We start from the raw sequence: 14100 nt of genomic DNA, 5'->3' as shown, positions 1-14100 counted from the left end.
CAAGAAAAACGGCACATTTCCAGCAAACTGTTGCTCACGGCCAAACCACTCTGACAATGCCTGATCCCGTCTGATTTCAGAAGCTAAACAGAGTTTTGCCTGGTTAGTACTTGAGTGGGAGACTGCCTAGGAATACCAGGTACTGTAAGCATTTTATTTTGTCTTCTTGCAGAAATCTGTTTGAATTTTCCTTCTGCTCGCAAGGCAAGAATTTTCCTTCTGGGCGCAAGGCAAGGCAAGGCAAGGCACACATTTCCAGACTGTTGTTTACGTCCAAACCACTCTGACAATGCCTGATCCTGTCTGATCTGAGAAGCTAAACAGAGTTGGGCCTGGTTAGTACTTGAGTGTGAGACTGCCTAGGAATACCAGGTACTGTAAGCATTTTATTTTGTCTTCTTGCAGAAATCTGTTTGAATTTTCCTTCTGGTCGCAAGGCAAGAATTTTCCTTCTGATCGCAAGGCAAGAAAAACGGCACATTTCCAACAAGCTGTTGCTTACGGACAAACCACTCTGACAACGCCTGATCCCGTCTGATCTCAGAAGCTAAACAGAGTTGGGCCTGGTTAGTACTTGAGTGGGAGACTGCCTAGGAATACCAGGTACTGTAAGCATTTTATTTTGTCTTCTTGCAGAAATCTGTTTGAATTTTCCTTCTGCTCGCAAGGCAATAATTTTCCTTCTGGGCGCAAGGCAAGGCAAGGCAAGGCAAGGCAAGGCAAGGCAAGGCAAGGCAAGGCAAGGCACACATTTCCAGACTGTTGTTTACGTCCAAACCACTCTGACAATGCCTGATCCTGTCTGATCTGAGAAGCTAAACAGAGTTGGGCCTGGTTAGTACTTGAGTGTGAGACTGCCTAGGAATACCAGGTACTGTAAGCATTTTATTTTGTCTTCTTGCAGAAATCTGTTTGAATTTTCCTTCTGGTCGCAAGGCAAGAATTTTCCTTCTGATCGCAAGGCAAGAAAAACGGCACATTTCCAACAAGCTATTGCTTACGGCCAAACCACTCTGACAACGCCTGATCCCGTCTGATCTCAGAAGCTAAACAGAGTTGGGCCTGGTTAGTACTTGAGTGGGAGACTGCCTAGGAATACCAGGTACTGTAAGCATTTTATTTTGTCTTCTTGCAGAAATCTGTTTGAATTTTCCTTCTGCTAGCAAGGCAATAATTTTCCTTCTGGGCGCAAGGCAAGGCAAGGCAAGAAAAACGGCACATTTCCAGCAAACTGTTGCTCACGGCCAAACCACTCTGACAATGCCTGATCCCGTCTGATTTCAGAAGCTAAACAGAGTTGGGCCTGGTTAGTACTTGAGTGGGAGACTGCCTAGGAATACCAGGTACTGTAAGCATTTTATTTTGTCTTCTTGCAGAAATCTGTTTGAATTTTCCTTCTGCTCGCAAGGCAAGAATTTTCCTTCTGGGCGCAAGGCAAGGCAAGGCAAGGCAAGGCAAGGCACACATTTCCAGACTGTTGTTTACGTCCAAACCACTCTGACAATGCCTGATCCTGTCTGATCTGAGAAGCTAAACAGAGTTGGGCCTGGTTAGTACTTGAGTGTGAGACTGCCTAGGAATACCAGGTACTGTAAGCATTTTATTTTGTCTTCTTGCAGAAATCTGTTTGAATTTTCCTTCTGGTCGCAAGGCAAGAATTTTCCTTCTGATCGCAAGGCAAGAAAAACGGCACATTTCCAACAAGCTGTTGCTTACGGCCAAACCACTCTGACAACGCCTGATCCCGTCTGATCTCAGAAGCTAAACAGAGTTGGGCCTGGTTAGTACTTGAGTGGGAGACTGCCTAGGAATACCAGGTACTGTAAGCATTTTATTTTGTCTTCTTGCAGAAATCTGTTTGAATTTTCCTTCTGCTCGCAAGGCAATAATTTTCCTTCTGGGTGCAAGGCAAGGCAAGGCAAGAAAAACGGCACATTTCCAGCAAACTGTTGCTCACGGCCAAACCACTCTGACAATGCCTGATCCCGTCTGATTTCAGAAGCTAAACAGAGTTGGGCCTGGTTAGTACTTGAGTGGGAGACTGCCTAGGAATACCAGGTACTGTAAGCATTTTATTTTGTCTTCTTGCAGAAATCTGTTTGAATTTTCCTTCTGCTCGCAAGGCAAGAATTTTCCTTCTGGGCGCAAGGCAAGGCAAGGCAAGGCAAGGCAAGGCACACATTTCCAGACTGTTGTTTACGTCCAAACCACTCTGACAATGCCTGATCCTGTCTGATCTGAGAAGCTAAACAGAGTTGGGCCTGGTTAGTACTTGAGTGTGAGACTGCCTAGGAATACCAGGTACTGTAAGCATTTTATTTTGTCTTCTTGCAGAAATCTGTTTGAATTTTCCTTCTGGTCGCAAGGCAAGAATTTTCCTTCTGATCGCAAGGCAAGAAAAACGGCACATTTCCAACAAGCTGTTGCTTACGGCCAAACCACTCTGACAACGCCTGATCCCGTCTGATCTCAGAAGCTAAACAGAGTTGGGCCTGGTTAGTACTTGAGTGGGAGACTGCCTAGGAATACCAGGTACTGTAAGCATTTTATTTTGTCTTCTTGCAGAAATCTGTTTGAATTTTCCTTCTGCTCGCAAGGCAAGAATTTTCCTTCTGGGCGCAAGGCAAGGCAAGGCAAGGCAAGGCACACATTTCCAGACTGTTGTTTACGTCCAAACCACTCTGACAATGCCTGATCCTGTCTGATCTGAGAAGCTAAACAGAGTTGGGCCTGGTTAGTACTTGAGTGTGAGACTGCCTAGGAATACCAGGTACTGTAAGCATTTTATTTTGTCTTCTTGCAGAAATCTGTTTGAATTTTCCTTCTGGTCGCAAGGCAAGAATTTTCCTTCTGATCGCAAGGCAAGAAAAACGGCACATTTCCAACAAGCTGTTGCTTACGGCCAAACCACTCTGACAACGCCTGATCCCGTCTGATCTCAGAAGCTAAACAGAGTTGGGCCTGGTTAGTACTTGAGTGGGAGACTGCCTAGGAATACCAGGTACTGTAAGCATTTTATTTTGTCTTCTTGCAGAAATCTGTTTGAATTTTCCTTCTGGTCGCAAGGCAAGAATTTTCCTTCTGATCGCAAGGCAAGAAAAACGGCACATTTCCAACAAGCTGTTGCTTACGGCCAAACCACTCTGACAACGCCTGATCCCGTCTGATCTCAGAAGCTAAACAGAGTTGGGCCTGGTTAGTACTTGAGTGGGAGACTGCCTAGGAATACCAGGTACTGTAAGCATTTTATTTTGTCTTCTTGCAGAAATCTGTTTGAATTTTCCTTCTGCTCGCAAGGCAAGAATTTTCCTTCTGGGCGCAAGGCAAGGCAAGGCAAGGCAAGGCAAGGCACACATTTCCAGACTGTTGTTTACGTCCAAACCACTCTGACAATGCCTGATCCTGTCTGATCTGAGAAGCTAAACAGAGTTGGGCCTGGTTAGTACTTGAGTGTGAGACTGCCTAGGAATACCAGGTACTGTAAGCATTTTATTTTGTCTTCTTGCAGAAATCTGTTTGAATTTTCCTTCTGGTCGCAAGGCAAGAATTTTCCTTCTGATCGCAAGGCAAGAAAAACGGCACATTTCCAACAAGCTGTTGCTTACGGCCAAACCACTCTGACAACGCCTGATCCCGTCTGATCTCAGAAGCTAAACAGAGTTGGGCCTGGTTAGTACTTGAGTGGGAGACTGCCTAGGAATACCAGGTACTGTAAGCATTTTATTTTGTCTTCTTGCAGAAATCTGTTTGAATTTTCCTTCTGCTCGCAAGGCAAGAATTTTCCTTCTGATCGCAAGGCAAGAAAAACGGCACATTTCCAACAAGCTGTTGCTTACGGCCAAACCACTCTGACAACGCCTGATCCCGTCTGATCTCAGAAGCTAAACAGAGTTGGGCCTGGTTAGTACTTGAGTGGGAGACTGCCTAGGAATACCAGGTACTGTAAGCATTTTATTTTGTCTTCTTGCAGAAATCTGTTTGAATTTTCCTTCTGCTCGCAAGGCAAGAATTTTCCTTCTGGGCGCAAGGCAAGGCAAGGCAAGGCAAGGCAAGGCACACATTTCCAGACTGTTGTTTACGTCCAAACCACTCTGACAATGCCTGATCCTGTCTGATCTGAGAAGCTAAACAGAGTTGGGCCTGGTTAGTACTTGAGTGTGAGACTGCCTAGGAATACCAGGTACTGTAAGCATTTTATTTTGTCTTCTTGCAGAAATCTGTTTGAATTTTCCTTCTGGTCGCAAGGCAAGAATTTTCCTTCTGATCGCAAGGCAAGAAAAACGGCACATTTCCAACAAGCTGTTGCTTACGGCCAAACCACTCTGACAACGCCTGATCCCGTCTGATCTCAGAAGCTAAACAGAGTTGGGCCTGGTTAGTACTTGAGTGGGAGACTGCCTAGGAATACCAGGTACTGTAAGCATTTTATTTTGTCTTCTTGCAGAAATCTGTTTGAATTTTCCTTCTGCTCGCAAGGCAAGAATTTTCCTTCTGGGCGCAAGGCAAGGCAAGGCAAGAAAAACGGCACATTTCCAGCAAACTGTTGCTCACGGCCAAACCACTCTGACAATGCCTGATCCCGTCTGATTTCAGAAGCTAAACAGAGTTGGGCCTGGTTAGTACTTGAGTGGGAGACTGCCTAGGAATACCAGGTACTGTAAGCATTTTATTTTGTCTTCTTGCAGAAATCTGTTTGAATTTTCCTTCTGCTCGCAAGGCAAGAATTTTCCTTCTGGGCGCAAGGCAAGGCAAGGCAAGGCAAGGCACACATTTCCAGACTGCTGTTTACGTCCAAACCACTCTGACAATGCCTGATCCTGTCTGATCTGAGAAGCTAAACAGAGTTGGGCCTGGTTAGTACTTGAGTGTGAGACTGCCTAGGAATACCAGGTACTGTAAGCATTTTATTTTGTCTTCTTGCAGAAATCTGTTTGAATTTTCCTTCTGGTCGCAAGGCAAGAATTTTCCTTCTGATCGCAAGGCAAGAAAAACGGCACATTTCCAACAAGCTGTTGCTTACGGCCAAACCACTCTGACAACGCCTGATCCCGTCTGATCTCAGAAGCTAAACAGAGTTGGGCCTGGTTAGTACTTGAGTGGGAGACTGCCTAGGAATACCAGGTACTGTAAGCATTTTATTTTGTCTTCTTGCAGAAATCTGTTTGAATTTTCCTTCTGCTCGCAAGGCAAGAATTTTCCTTCTGGGCGCAAGGCAAGGCAAGGCAAGAAAAACGGCACATTTCCAGCAAACTGTTGCTCACGGCCAAACCACTCTGACAATGCCTGATCCCGTCTGATTTCAGAAGCTAAACAGAGTTGGGCCTGGTTAGTACTTGAGTGGGAGACTGCCTAGGAATACCAGGTACTGTAAGCATTTTATTTTGTCTTCTTGCAGAAATCTGTTTGAATTTTCCTTCTGCTCGCAAGGCAAGAATTTTCCTTCTGGGCGCAAGGCAAGGCAAGGCAAGGCAAGGCAAGGCAAGGCAAGGCAAGGCAAGGCAAGGCAAGGCACACATTTCCAGACTGTTGTTTACGTCCAAACCACTCTGACAATGCCTGATCCTGTCTGATCTGAGAAGCTAAACAGAGTTGGGCCTGGTTAGTACTTGAGTGTGAGACTGCCTAGGAATACCAGGTACTGTAAGCATTTTATTTTGTCTTCTTGCAGAAATCTGTTTGAATTTTCCTTCTGGTCGCAAGGCAAGAATTTTCCTTCTGATCGCAAGGCAAGAAAAACGGCACATTTCCAACAAGCTGTTGCTTACGGCCAAACCACTCTGACAACGCCTGATCCCGTCTGATCTCAGAAGCTAAACAGAGTTGGGCCTGGTTAGTACTTGAGTGGGAGACTGCCTAGGAATACCAGGTACTGTAAGCATTTTATTTTGTCTTCTTGCAGAAATCTGTTTGAATTTTCCTTCTGCTAGCAAGGCAATAATTTTCCTTCTGGGCGCAAGGCAAGGCAAGGCAAGAAAAACGGCACATTTCCAGCAAACTGTTGCTCACGGCCAAACCACTCTGACAATGCCTGATCCCGTCTGATTTCAGAAGCTAAACAGAGTTGGGCCTGGTTAGTACTTGAGTGGGAGACTGCCTAGGAATACCAGGTACTGTAAGCATTTTATTTTGTCTTCTTGCAGAAATCTGTTTGAATTTTCCTTCTGCTCGCAAGGCAAGAATTTTCCTTCTGGGCGCAAGGCAAGGCAAGGCAAGGCAAGGCAAGGCACACATTTCCAGACTGTTGTTTACGTCCAAACCACTCTGACAATGCCTGATCCTGTCTGATCTGAGAAGCTAAACAGAGTTGGGCCTGGTTAGTACTTGAGTGTGAGACTGCCTAGGAATACCAGGTACTGTAAGCATTTTATTTTGTCTTCTTGCAGAAATCTGTTTGAATTTTCCTTCTGGTCGCAAGGCAAGAATTTTCCTTCTGATCGCAAGGCAAGAAAAACGGCACATTTCCAACAAGCTGTTGCTTACGGCCAAACCACTCTGACAACGCCTGATCCCGTCTGATCTCAGAAGCTAAACAGAGTTGGGCCTGGTTAGTACTTGAGTGGGAGACTGCCTAGGAATACCAGGTACTGTAAGCATTTTATTTTGTCTTCTTGCAGAAATCTGTTTGAATTTTCCTTCTGCTCGCAAGGCAATAATTTTCCTTCTGGGTGCAAGGCAAGGCAAGGCAAGAAAAACGGCACATTTCCAGCAAACTGTTGCTCACGGCCAAACCACTCTGACAATGCCTGATCCCGTCTGATTTCAGAAGCTAAACAGAGTTGGGCCTGGTTAGTACTTGAGTGGGAGACTGCCTAGGAATACCAGGTACTGTAAGCATTTTATTTTGTCTTCTTGCAGAAATCTGTTTGAATTTTCCTTCTGCTCGCAAGGCAAGAATTTTCCTTCTGGGCGCAAGGCAAGGCAAGGCAAGGCAAGGCACACATTTCCAGACTGTTGTTTACGTCCAAACCACTCTGACAATGCCTGATCCTGTCTGATCTGAGAAGCTAAACAGAGTTGGGCCTGGTTAGTACTTGAGTGTGAGACTGCCTAGGAATACCAGGTACTGTAAGCATTTTATTTTGTCTTCTTGCAGAAATCTGTTTGAATTTTCCTTCTGGTCGCAAGGCAAGAATTTTCCTTCTGATCGCAAGGCAAGAAAAACGGCACATTTCCAACAAGCTGTTGCTTACGGCCAAACCACTCTGACAACGCCTGATCCCGTCTGATCTCAGAAGCTAAACAGAGTTGGGCCTGGTTAGTACTTGAGTGGGAGACTGCCTAGGAATACCAGGTACTGTAAGCATTTTATTTTGTCTTCTTGCAGAAATCTGTTTGAATTTTCCTTCTGCTCGCAAGGCAATAATTTTCCTTCTGGGCGCAAGGCAAGGCAAGGCAAGAAAAACGGCACATTTCCAGCAAACTGTTGCTCACGGCCAAACCACTCTGACAATGCCTGATCCCGTCTGATTTCAGAAGCTAAACAGAGTTTTGCCTGGTTAGTACTTGAGTGGGAGACTGCCTAGGAATACCAGGTACTGTAAGCATTTTATTTTGTCTTCTTGCAGAAATCTGTTTGAATTTTCCTTCTGCTCGCAAGGCAAGAATTTTCCTTCTGGGCGCAAGGCAAGGCAAGGCAAGGCACACATTTCCAGACTGTTGTTTACGTCCAAACCACTCTGACAATGCCTGATCCTGTCTGATCTGAGAAGCTAAACAGAGTTGGGCCTGGTTAGTACTTGAGTGTGAGACTGCCTAGGAATACCAGGTACTGTAAGCATTTTATTTTGTCTTCTTGCAGAAATCTGTTTGAATTTTCCTTCTGGTCGCAAGGCAAGAATTTTCCTTCTGATCGCAAGGCAAGAAAAACGGCACATTTCCAACAAGCTGTTGCTTACGGCCAAACCACTCTGAGAACGCCTGATCCCGTCTGATCTCAGAAGCTAAACAGAGTTGGGCCTGGTTAGTACTTGAGTGGGAGACTGCCTAGGAATACCAGGTACTGTAAGCATTTTATTTTGTCTTCTTGCAGAAATCTGTTTGAATTTTCCTTCTGCTCGCAAGGCAAGAATTTTCCTTCTGGGCGCAAGGCAAGGCAAGGCAAGGCAAGGCACACATTTCCAGACTGTTGTTTACGTCCAAACCACTCTGACAATGCCTGATCCTGTCTGATCTGAGAAGCTAAACAGAGTTGGGCCTGGTTAGTACTTGAGTGTGAGACTGCCTAGGAATACCAGGTACTGTAAGCATTTTATTTTGTCTTCTTGCAGAAATCTGTTTGAATTTTCCTTCTGGTCGCAAGGCAAGAATTTTCCTTCTGATCGCAAGGCAAGAAAAACGGCACATTTCCAACAAGCTGTTGCTTACGGCCAAACCACTCTGAGAACGCCTGATCCCGTCTGATCTCAGAAGCTAAACAGAGTTGGGCCTGGTTAGTACTTGAGTGGGAGACTGCCTAGGAATACCAGGTACTGTAAGCATTTTATTTTGTCTTCTTGCAGAAATCTGTTTGAATTTTCCTTCTGCTCGCAAGGCAAGAATTTTCCTTCTGGGCGCAAGGCAAGGCAAGGCAAGGCAAGGCACACATTTCCAGACTGTTGTTTACGTCCAAACCACTCTGACAATGCCTGATCCTGTCTGATCTGAGAAGCTAAACAGAGTTGGGCCTGGTTAGTACTTGAGTGTGAGACTGCCTAGGAATACCAGGTACTGTAAGCATTTTATTTTGTCTTCTTGCAGAAATCTGTTTGAATTTTCCTTCTGGTCGCAAGGCAAGAATTTTCCTTCTGATCGCAAGGCAAGAAAAACGGCACATTTCCAACAAGCTATTGCTTACGGCCAAACCACTCTGACAACGCCTGATCCCGTCTGATCTCAGAAGCTAAACAGAGTTGGGCCTGGTTAGTACTTGAGTGGGAGACTGCCTAGGAATACCAGGTACTGTAAGCATTTTATTTTGTCTTCTTGCAGAAATCTGTTTGAATTTTCCTTCTGCTAGCAAGGCAATAATTTTCCTTCTGGGCGCAAGGCAAGGCAAGGCAAGAAAAACGGCACATTTCCAGCAAACTGTTGCTCACGGCCAAACCACTCTGACAATGCCTGATCCCGTCTGATTTCAGAAGCTAAACAGAGTTGGGCCTGGTTAGTACTTGAGTGGGAGACTGCCTAGGAATACCAGGTACTGTAAGCATTTTATTTTGTCTTCTTGCAGAAATCTGTTTGAATTTTCCTTCTGCTCGCAAGGCAAGAATTTTCCTTCTGGGCGCAAGGCAAGGCAAGGCAAGAAAAACGGCACATTTCCAGCAAACTGTTGCTCACGGCCAAACCACTCTGACAATGCCTGATCCCGTCTGATTTCAGAAGCTAAACAGAGTTGGGCCTGGTTAGTACTTGAGTGGGAGACTGCCTAGGAATACCAGGTACTGTAAGCATTTTATTTTGTCTTCTTGCAGAAATCTGTTTGAATTTTCCTTCTGCTCGCAAGGCAAGAATTTTCCTTCTGGGCGCAAGGCAAGGCAAGGCAAGGCAAGGCACACATTTCCAGACTGCTGTTTACGTCCAAACCACTCTGACAATGCCTGATCCTGTCTGATCTGAGAAGCTAAACAGAGTTGGGCCTGGTTAGTACTTGAGTGTGAGACTGCCTAGGAATACCAGGTACTGTAAGCATTTTATTTTGTCTTCTTGCAGAAATCTGTTTGAATTTTCCTTCTGCTCGCAAGGCAAGAATTTTCCTTCTGGGAGCAAGGCAAGGCAAGGCAAGGCAAGGCAAGGCAAGGCAAGGCAAGGCACACATTTCCAGACTGTTGTTTACGTCCAAACCACTCTGACAATGCCTGATCCTGTCTGATCTGAGAAGCTAAACAGAGTTGGGCCTGGTTAGTACTTGAGTGTGAGACTGCCTAGGAATACCAGGTACTGTAAGCATTTTATTTTGTCTTCTTGCAGAAATCTGTTTGAATTTTCCTTCTGCTCGCAAGGCAAGAATTTTCCTTCTGGGAGCAAGGCAAGGCAAGGCAAGGCAAGGCAAGGCAAGGCAAGGCATGGCAAGGCAAGGCAAGGCAAGGCAAGGCAAGGCAAGGCACACATTTCCAGACTGTTGTTTACGTCCAAACCACTCTGACAATGCCTGATCCTGTCTGATCTGAGAAGCTAAACAGAGTTGGGCCTGGTTAGTACTTGAGTGTGAGACTGCCTAGGAATACCAGGTACTGTAAGCATTTTATTTTGTCTTCTTGCAGAAATCTGTTTGAATTTTCCATCTGGTCGCAAGGCAAGAATTTTCCTTCTGATCGCAAGGCAAGAAAAACGGCACATTTCCAACAAGCTGTTGCTTACGGCCAAACCACTCTGACAACGCCTGATCCCGTCTGATCTCAGAAGCTAAACAGAGTTGGGCCTGGTTAGTACTTGAGTGTGAGACTGCCTAGGAATACCAGGTACTGTAAGCATTTTATTTTGTCTTCTTGCAGAAATCTGTTTGAATTTTCCTTCTGGTCGCAAGGCAAGAATTTTCCTTCTGATCGCAAGGCAAGAAAAACGGCACATTTCCAACAAGCTATTGCTTACGGCCAAACCACTCTGACAACGCCTGATCCCGTCTGATCTCAGAAGCTAAACAGAGTTGGGCCTGGTTAGTACTTGGGTGGGAGACTGCCTAGGAATACCAGGTACTGTAAGCATTTTATTTTGTCTTCTTGCAGAAATCTGTTTGAATTTTCCTTCTGCTCGCAAGGCAAGAATTTTCCTTCTGGGAGCAAGGCAAGGCAAGGCAAGGCAAGGCAAGGCAAGGCAAGGCAAGGCAAGGCAAGGCACACATTTCCAGACTGTTGTTTACGTCCAAACCACTCTGACAATGCCTGATCCTGTCTGATCTGAGAAGCTAAACAGAGTTGGGCCTGGTTAGTACTTGAGTGTGAGACTGCCTAGGAATACCAGGTACTGTAAGCATTTTATTTTGTCTTCTTGCAGAAATCTGTTTGAATTTTCCTTCTGGTCGCAAGGCAAGAATTTTCCTTCTGATCGCAAGGCAAGAAAAACGGCACATTTCCAACAAGCTATTGCTTACGGCCAAACCACTCTGACAACGCCTGATCCCGTCTGATCTCAGAAGCTAAACAGAGTTGGGCCTGGTTAGTACTTGAGTGGGAGACTGCCTAGGAATACCAGGTACTGTAAGCATTTTATTTTGTCTTCTTGCAGAAATCTGTTTGAATTTTCCTTCTGCTAGCAAGGCAATAATTTTCCTTCTGGGCGCAAGGCAAGGCAAGGCAAGAAAAACGGCACATTTCCAGCAAACTGTTGCTCACGGCCAAACCACTCTGACAATGCCTGATCCCGTCTGATTTCAGAAGCTAAACAGAGTTGGGCCTGGTTAGTACTTGAGTGGGAGACTGCCTAGGAATACCAGGTACTGTAAGCATTTTATTTTGTCTTCTTGCAGAAATCTGTTTGAATTTTCCTTCTGCTCGCAAGGCAAGAATTTTCCTTCTGGGCGCAAGGCAAGGCAAGGCAAGGCAAGGCAAGGCACACATTTCCAGACTGTTGTTTACGTCCAAACCACTCTGACAATGCCTGATCCTGTCTGATCTGAGAAGCTAAACAGAGTTGGGCCTGGTTAGTACTTGAGTGTGAGACTGCCTAGGAATACCAGGTACTGTAAGCATTTTATTTTGTCTTCTTGCAGAAATCTGTTTGAATTTTCCTTCTGGTCGCAAGGCAAGAATTTTCCTTCTGATCGCAAGGCAAGAAAAACGGCACATTTCCAACAAGCTGTTGCTTACGGCCAAACCACTCTGACAACGCCTGATCCCGTCTGATCTCAGAAGCTAAACAGAGTTGGGCCTGGTTAGTACTTGAGTGGGAGACTGCCTAGGAATACCAGGTACTGTAAGCATTTTATTTTGTCTTCTTGCAGAAATCTGTTTGAATTTTCCTTCTGCTCGCAAGGCAATAATTTTCCTTCTGGGTGCAAGGCAAGGCAAGGCAAGAAAAACGGCACATTTCCAGCAAACTGTTGCTCACGGCCAAACCACTCTGACAATGCCTGATCCCGTCTGATTTCAGAAGCTAAACAGAGTTGGGCCTGGTTAGTACTTGAGTGGGAGACTGCCTAGGAATACCAGGTACTGTAAGCATTTTATTTTGTCTTCTTGCAGAAATCTGTTTGAATTTTCCTTCTGCTCGCAAGGCAAGAATTTTCCTTCTGGGCGCAAGGCAAGGCAAGGCAAGGCAAGGCACACATTTCCAGACTGTTGTTTACGTCCAAACCACTCTGACAATGCCTGATCCTGTCTGATCTGAGAAGCTAAACAGAGTTGGGCCTGGTTAGTACTTGAGTGTGAGACTGCCTAGGAATACCAGGTACTGTAAGCATTTTATTTTGTCTTCTTGCAGAAATCTGTTTGAATTTTCCTTCTGGTCGCAAGGCAAGAATTTTCCTTCTGATCGCAAGGCAAGAAAAACGGCACATTTCCAACAAGCTGTTGCTTACGGCCAAACCACTCTGACAACGCCTGATCCCGTCTGATCTCAGAAGCTAAACAGAGTTGGGCCTGGTTAGTACTTGAGTGGGAGACTGCCTAGGAATACCAGGTACTGTAAGCATTTTATTTTGTCTTCTTGCAGAAATCTGTTTGAATTTTCCTTCTGCTCGCAAGGCAATAATTTTCCTTCTGGGCGCAAGGCAAGGCAAGGCAAGAAAAACGGCACATTTCCAGCAAACTGTTGCTCACGGCCAAACCACTCTGACAATGCCTGATCCCGTCTGATTTCAGAAGCTAAACAGAGTTTTGCCTGGTTAGTACTTGAGTGGGAGACTGCCTAGGAATACCAGGTACTGTAAGCATTTTATTTTGTCTTCTTGCAGAAATCTGTTTGAATTTTCCTTCTGCTCGCAAGGCAAGAATTTTCCTTCTGGGCGCAAGGCAAGGCAAGGCAAGGCACACATTTCCAGACTGTTGTTTACGTCCAAACCACTCTGACAATGCCTGATCCTGTCTGATCTGAGAAGCTAAACAGAGTTGGGCCTGGTTAGTACTTGAGTGTGAGACTGCCTAGGAATACCAGGTACTGTAAGCATTTTATTTTGTCTTCTTGCAGAAATCTGTTTGAATTTTCCTTCTGGTCGCAAGGCAAGAATTTTCCTTCTGATCGCAAGGCAAGAAAAACGGCACATTTCCAACAAGCTGTTGCTTACGGCCAAACCACTCTGACAACGCCTGATCCCGTCTGATCTCAGAAGCTAAACAGAGTTGGGCCTGGTTAGTACTTGAGTGGGAGACTGCCTAGGAATACCAGGTACTGTAAGCATTTTATTTTGTCTTCTTGCAGAAATCTGTTTGAATTTTCCTTCTGCTCGCAAGGCAATAATTTTCCTTCTGGGTGCAAGGCAAGGCAAGGCAAGAAAAACGGCACATTTCCAGCAAACTGTTGCTCACGGCCAAACCACTCTGACAATGCCTGATCCCGTCTGATTTCAGAAGCTAAACAGAGTTGGGCCTGGTTAGTACTTGAGTGGGAGACTGCCTAGGAATACCAGGTACTGTAAGCATTTTATTTTGTCTTCTTGCAGAAATCTGTTTGAATTTTCCTTCTGCTCGCAAGGCAAGAATTTTCCTTCTGGGCGCAAGGCAAGGCAAGGCAAGGCAAGGCACACATTTCCAGACTGTTGTTTACGTCCAAACCACTCTGACAATGCCTGATCCTGTCTGATCTGAGAAGCTAAACAGAGTTGGGCCTGGTTAGTACTTGAGTGTGAGACTGCCTAGGAATACCAGGTACTGTAAGCATTTTATTTTGTCTTCTTGCAGAAATCTGTTTGAATTTTCCTTCTGGTCGCAAGGCAAGAATTTTCCTTCTGATCGCAAGGCAAGAAAAACGGCACATTTCCAACAAGCTGTTGCTTACGGCCAAACCACTCTGACAACGCCTGATCCCGTCTGATCTCAGAAGCTAAACAGAGTTGGGCCTGGTTAGTACTTGAGTGGGAGACTGCCTAGGAATACCAGGTACTGTAAGCATTTTATTTTGTCTTCTTGCAGAAATCTGTTTGAATTTTCCTTCTGCTCGCAAGGCAATAATTTTCCTTCTGGGCGCAAGGCA

The 14100-nt window shown here is 45.4% G+C and overlaps 22 non-coding genes and 37 pseudogenes across 22 annotated transcripts; all 59 read left to right on the top strand.

Moving 5' to 3' along the window:
* Nucleotides 1-32: 32 nt before the first annotated feature.
* On the top strand, nucleotides 33-151 carry LOC132880008 (5S ribosomal RNA; annotated as a pseudogene).
* Nucleotides 152-265: 114 nt separating this feature from the next.
* On the top strand, nucleotides 266-384 carry LOC132880467 (5S ribosomal RNA; annotated as a pseudogene).
* Nucleotides 385-496: 112 nt separating this feature from the next.
* LOC132877787 (5S ribosomal RNA) lies at nucleotides 497-615 on the top strand. Its single transcript, XR_009653454.1, has one exon. It is a non-coding gene; the product is annotated as a 5S ribosomal RNA (ribosomal RNA).
* A 149-nt stretch (nucleotides 616-764) lies between these two features.
* On the top strand, nucleotides 765-883 carry LOC132880466 (5S ribosomal RNA; annotated as a pseudogene).
* Nucleotides 884-995: 112 nt separating this feature from the next.
* Nucleotides 996-1114, top strand: LOC132879697 (5S ribosomal RNA). Its single transcript, XR_009653865.1, has one exon. It is a non-coding gene; the product is annotated as a 5S ribosomal RNA (ribosomal RNA).
* A 122-nt stretch (nucleotides 1115-1236) lies between these two features.
* LOC132879161 (5S ribosomal RNA) lies at nucleotides 1237-1355 on the top strand (annotated as a pseudogene).
* A 124-nt stretch (nucleotides 1356-1479) lies between these two features.
* Nucleotides 1480-1598, top strand: LOC132880465 (5S ribosomal RNA; annotated as a pseudogene).
* A 112-nt stretch (nucleotides 1599-1710) lies between these two features.
* LOC132879686 (5S ribosomal RNA) lies at nucleotides 1711-1829 on the top strand. Its single transcript, XR_009653864.1, has one exon. It is a non-coding gene; the product is annotated as a 5S ribosomal RNA (ribosomal RNA).
* Nucleotides 1830-1951: 122 nt separating this feature from the next.
* On the top strand, nucleotides 1952-2070 carry LOC132879160 (5S ribosomal RNA; annotated as a pseudogene).
* A 124-nt stretch (nucleotides 2071-2194) lies between these two features.
* On the top strand, nucleotides 2195-2313 carry LOC132880464 (5S ribosomal RNA; annotated as a pseudogene).
* A 112-nt stretch (nucleotides 2314-2425) lies between these two features.
* Nucleotides 2426-2544, top strand: LOC132879674 (5S ribosomal RNA). The gene has a single exon (XR_009653862.1). It is a non-coding gene; the product is annotated as a 5S ribosomal RNA (ribosomal RNA).
* Nucleotides 2545-2663: 119 nt separating this feature from the next.
* LOC132880463 (5S ribosomal RNA) lies at nucleotides 2664-2782 on the top strand (annotated as a pseudogene).
* Nucleotides 2783-2894: 112 nt separating this feature from the next.
* LOC132879661 (5S ribosomal RNA) lies at nucleotides 2895-3013 on the top strand. The gene has a single exon (XR_009653859.1). It is a non-coding gene; the product is annotated as a 5S ribosomal RNA (ribosomal RNA).
* A 112-nt stretch (nucleotides 3014-3125) lies between these two features.
* LOC132879649 (5S ribosomal RNA) lies at nucleotides 3126-3244 on the top strand. The gene has a single exon (XR_009653857.1). It is a non-coding gene; the product is annotated as a 5S ribosomal RNA (ribosomal RNA).
* Nucleotides 3245-3368: 124 nt separating this feature from the next.
* On the top strand, nucleotides 3369-3487 carry LOC132880462 (5S ribosomal RNA; annotated as a pseudogene).
* Nucleotides 3488-3599: 112 nt separating this feature from the next.
* Nucleotides 3600-3718, top strand: LOC132879636 (5S ribosomal RNA). The gene has a single exon (XR_009653855.1). It is a non-coding gene; the product is annotated as a 5S ribosomal RNA (ribosomal RNA).
* Nucleotides 3719-3830: 112 nt separating this feature from the next.
* Nucleotides 3831-3949, top strand: LOC132879624 (5S ribosomal RNA). Its single transcript, XR_009653853.1, has one exon. It is a non-coding gene; the product is annotated as a 5S ribosomal RNA (ribosomal RNA).
* A 124-nt stretch (nucleotides 3950-4073) lies between these two features.
* LOC132880461 (5S ribosomal RNA) lies at nucleotides 4074-4192 on the top strand (annotated as a pseudogene).
* A 112-nt stretch (nucleotides 4193-4304) lies between these two features.
* LOC132879611 (5S ribosomal RNA) lies at nucleotides 4305-4423 on the top strand. Its single transcript, XR_009653851.1, has one exon. It is a non-coding gene; the product is annotated as a 5S ribosomal RNA (ribosomal RNA).
* Nucleotides 4424-4545: 122 nt separating this feature from the next.
* On the top strand, nucleotides 4546-4664 carry LOC132879158 (5S ribosomal RNA; annotated as a pseudogene).
* A 119-nt stretch (nucleotides 4665-4783) lies between these two features.
* On the top strand, nucleotides 4784-4902 carry LOC132880459 (5S ribosomal RNA; annotated as a pseudogene).
* Nucleotides 4903-5014: 112 nt separating this feature from the next.
* LOC132879599 (5S ribosomal RNA) lies at nucleotides 5015-5133 on the top strand. The gene has a single exon (XR_009653849.1). It is a non-coding gene; the product is annotated as a 5S ribosomal RNA (ribosomal RNA).
* A 122-nt stretch (nucleotides 5134-5255) lies between these two features.
* LOC132879157 (5S ribosomal RNA) lies at nucleotides 5256-5374 on the top strand (annotated as a pseudogene).
* Nucleotides 5375-5528: 154 nt separating this feature from the next.
* Nucleotides 5529-5647, top strand: LOC132880457 (5S ribosomal RNA; annotated as a pseudogene).
* A 112-nt stretch (nucleotides 5648-5759) lies between these two features.
* Nucleotides 5760-5878, top strand: LOC132879587 (5S ribosomal RNA). Its single transcript, XR_009653847.1, has one exon. It is a non-coding gene; the product is annotated as a 5S ribosomal RNA (ribosomal RNA).
* A 122-nt stretch (nucleotides 5879-6000) lies between these two features.
* Nucleotides 6001-6119, top strand: LOC132879156 (5S ribosomal RNA; annotated as a pseudogene).
* A 124-nt stretch (nucleotides 6120-6243) lies between these two features.
* Nucleotides 6244-6362, top strand: LOC132880456 (5S ribosomal RNA; annotated as a pseudogene).
* A 112-nt stretch (nucleotides 6363-6474) lies between these two features.
* On the top strand, nucleotides 6475-6593 carry LOC132879575 (5S ribosomal RNA). The gene has a single exon (XR_009653844.1). It is a non-coding gene; the product is annotated as a 5S ribosomal RNA (ribosomal RNA).
* A 122-nt stretch (nucleotides 6594-6715) lies between these two features.
* Nucleotides 6716-6834, top strand: LOC132879155 (5S ribosomal RNA; annotated as a pseudogene).
* A 119-nt stretch (nucleotides 6835-6953) lies between these two features.
* Nucleotides 6954-7072, top strand: LOC132880455 (5S ribosomal RNA; annotated as a pseudogene).
* Nucleotides 7073-7184: 112 nt separating this feature from the next.
* LOC132879564 (5S ribosomal RNA) lies at nucleotides 7185-7303 on the top strand. The gene has a single exon (XR_009653841.1). It is a non-coding gene; the product is annotated as a 5S ribosomal RNA (ribosomal RNA).
* A 122-nt stretch (nucleotides 7304-7425) lies between these two features.
* Nucleotides 7426-7544, top strand: LOC132880007 (5S ribosomal RNA; annotated as a pseudogene).
* Nucleotides 7545-7658: 114 nt separating this feature from the next.
* On the top strand, nucleotides 7659-7777 carry LOC132880454 (5S ribosomal RNA; annotated as a pseudogene).
* Nucleotides 7778-7889: 112 nt separating this feature from the next.
* Nucleotides 7890-8008, top strand: LOC132876763 (5S ribosomal RNA). Its single transcript, XR_009652468.1, has one exon. It is a non-coding gene; the product is annotated as a 5S ribosomal RNA (ribosomal RNA).
* Nucleotides 8009-8127: 119 nt separating this feature from the next.
* On the top strand, nucleotides 8128-8246 carry LOC132880453 (5S ribosomal RNA; annotated as a pseudogene).
* Nucleotides 8247-8358: 112 nt separating this feature from the next.
* LOC132876762 (5S ribosomal RNA) lies at nucleotides 8359-8477 on the top strand. The gene has a single exon (XR_009652467.1). It is a non-coding gene; the product is annotated as a 5S ribosomal RNA (ribosomal RNA).
* A 119-nt stretch (nucleotides 8478-8596) lies between these two features.
* Nucleotides 8597-8715, top strand: LOC132880452 (5S ribosomal RNA; annotated as a pseudogene).
* Nucleotides 8716-8827: 112 nt separating this feature from the next.
* On the top strand, nucleotides 8828-8946 carry LOC132879553 (5S ribosomal RNA). Its single transcript, XR_009653838.1, has one exon. It is a non-coding gene; the product is annotated as a 5S ribosomal RNA (ribosomal RNA).
* Nucleotides 8947-9068: 122 nt separating this feature from the next.
* LOC132879154 (5S ribosomal RNA) lies at nucleotides 9069-9187 on the top strand (annotated as a pseudogene).
* A 122-nt stretch (nucleotides 9188-9309) lies between these two features.
* Nucleotides 9310-9428, top strand: LOC132879153 (5S ribosomal RNA; annotated as a pseudogene).
* A 119-nt stretch (nucleotides 9429-9547) lies between these two features.
* On the top strand, nucleotides 9548-9666 carry LOC132880451 (5S ribosomal RNA; annotated as a pseudogene).
* A 139-nt stretch (nucleotides 9667-9805) lies between these two features.
* Nucleotides 9806-9924, top strand: LOC132880450 (5S ribosomal RNA; annotated as a pseudogene).
* A 174-nt stretch (nucleotides 9925-10098) lies between these two features.
* Nucleotides 10099-10217, top strand: LOC132880449 (5S ribosomal RNA; annotated as a pseudogene).
* A 112-nt stretch (nucleotides 10218-10329) lies between these two features.
* Nucleotides 10330-10448, top strand: LOC132878189 (5S ribosomal RNA; annotated as a pseudogene).
* Nucleotides 10449-10560: 112 nt separating this feature from the next.
* Nucleotides 10561-10679, top strand: LOC132876499 (5S ribosomal RNA). The gene has a single exon (XR_009652214.1). It is a non-coding gene; the product is annotated as a 5S ribosomal RNA (ribosomal RNA).
* Nucleotides 10680-10828: 149 nt separating this feature from the next.
* On the top strand, nucleotides 10829-10947 carry LOC132880448 (5S ribosomal RNA; annotated as a pseudogene).
* A 112-nt stretch (nucleotides 10948-11059) lies between these two features.
* On the top strand, nucleotides 11060-11178 carry LOC132879540 (5S ribosomal RNA). Its single transcript, XR_009653836.1, has one exon. It is a non-coding gene; the product is annotated as a 5S ribosomal RNA (ribosomal RNA).
* A 122-nt stretch (nucleotides 11179-11300) lies between these two features.
* On the top strand, nucleotides 11301-11419 carry LOC132879152 (5S ribosomal RNA; annotated as a pseudogene).
* A 124-nt stretch (nucleotides 11420-11543) lies between these two features.
* Nucleotides 11544-11662, top strand: LOC132880446 (5S ribosomal RNA; annotated as a pseudogene).
* A 112-nt stretch (nucleotides 11663-11774) lies between these two features.
* On the top strand, nucleotides 11775-11893 carry LOC132879528 (5S ribosomal RNA). The gene has a single exon (XR_009653835.1). It is a non-coding gene; the product is annotated as a 5S ribosomal RNA (ribosomal RNA).
* A 122-nt stretch (nucleotides 11894-12015) lies between these two features.
* LOC132879151 (5S ribosomal RNA) lies at nucleotides 12016-12134 on the top strand (annotated as a pseudogene).
* Nucleotides 12135-12253: 119 nt separating this feature from the next.
* Nucleotides 12254-12372, top strand: LOC132880445 (5S ribosomal RNA; annotated as a pseudogene).
* Nucleotides 12373-12484: 112 nt separating this feature from the next.
* Nucleotides 12485-12603, top strand: LOC132879516 (5S ribosomal RNA). The gene has a single exon (XR_009653834.1). It is a non-coding gene; the product is annotated as a 5S ribosomal RNA (ribosomal RNA).
* Nucleotides 12604-12725: 122 nt separating this feature from the next.
* Nucleotides 12726-12844, top strand: LOC132880006 (5S ribosomal RNA; annotated as a pseudogene).
* A 114-nt stretch (nucleotides 12845-12958) lies between these two features.
* On the top strand, nucleotides 12959-13077 carry LOC132880443 (5S ribosomal RNA; annotated as a pseudogene).
* A 112-nt stretch (nucleotides 13078-13189) lies between these two features.
* On the top strand, nucleotides 13190-13308 carry LOC132879505 (5S ribosomal RNA). Its single transcript, XR_009653833.1, has one exon. It is a non-coding gene; the product is annotated as a 5S ribosomal RNA (ribosomal RNA).
* Nucleotides 13309-13430: 122 nt separating this feature from the next.
* On the top strand, nucleotides 13431-13549 carry LOC132879150 (5S ribosomal RNA; annotated as a pseudogene).
* A 119-nt stretch (nucleotides 13550-13668) lies between these two features.
* On the top strand, nucleotides 13669-13787 carry LOC132880442 (5S ribosomal RNA; annotated as a pseudogene).
* Nucleotides 13788-13899: 112 nt separating this feature from the next.
* LOC132879493 (5S ribosomal RNA) lies at nucleotides 13900-14018 on the top strand. The gene has a single exon (XR_009653832.1). It is a non-coding gene; the product is annotated as a 5S ribosomal RNA (ribosomal RNA).
* Nucleotides 14019-14100: the final 82 nt, after the last annotated feature.

Source organism: Neoarius graeffei, assembly GCF_027579695.1.
Source record: "Neoarius graeffei isolate fNeoGra1 chromosome 18 unlocalized genomic scaffold, fNeoGra1.pri SUPER_18_unloc_1, whole genome shotgun sequence".
Lineage (NCBI taxonomy): Eukaryota > Metazoa > Chordata > Actinopteri > Siluriformes > Ariidae > Neoarius > Neoarius graeffei.
Note: the sequence above shows the minus strand (reverse complement) of the source record. Positions and strands in the feature narration are given on the sequence as shown.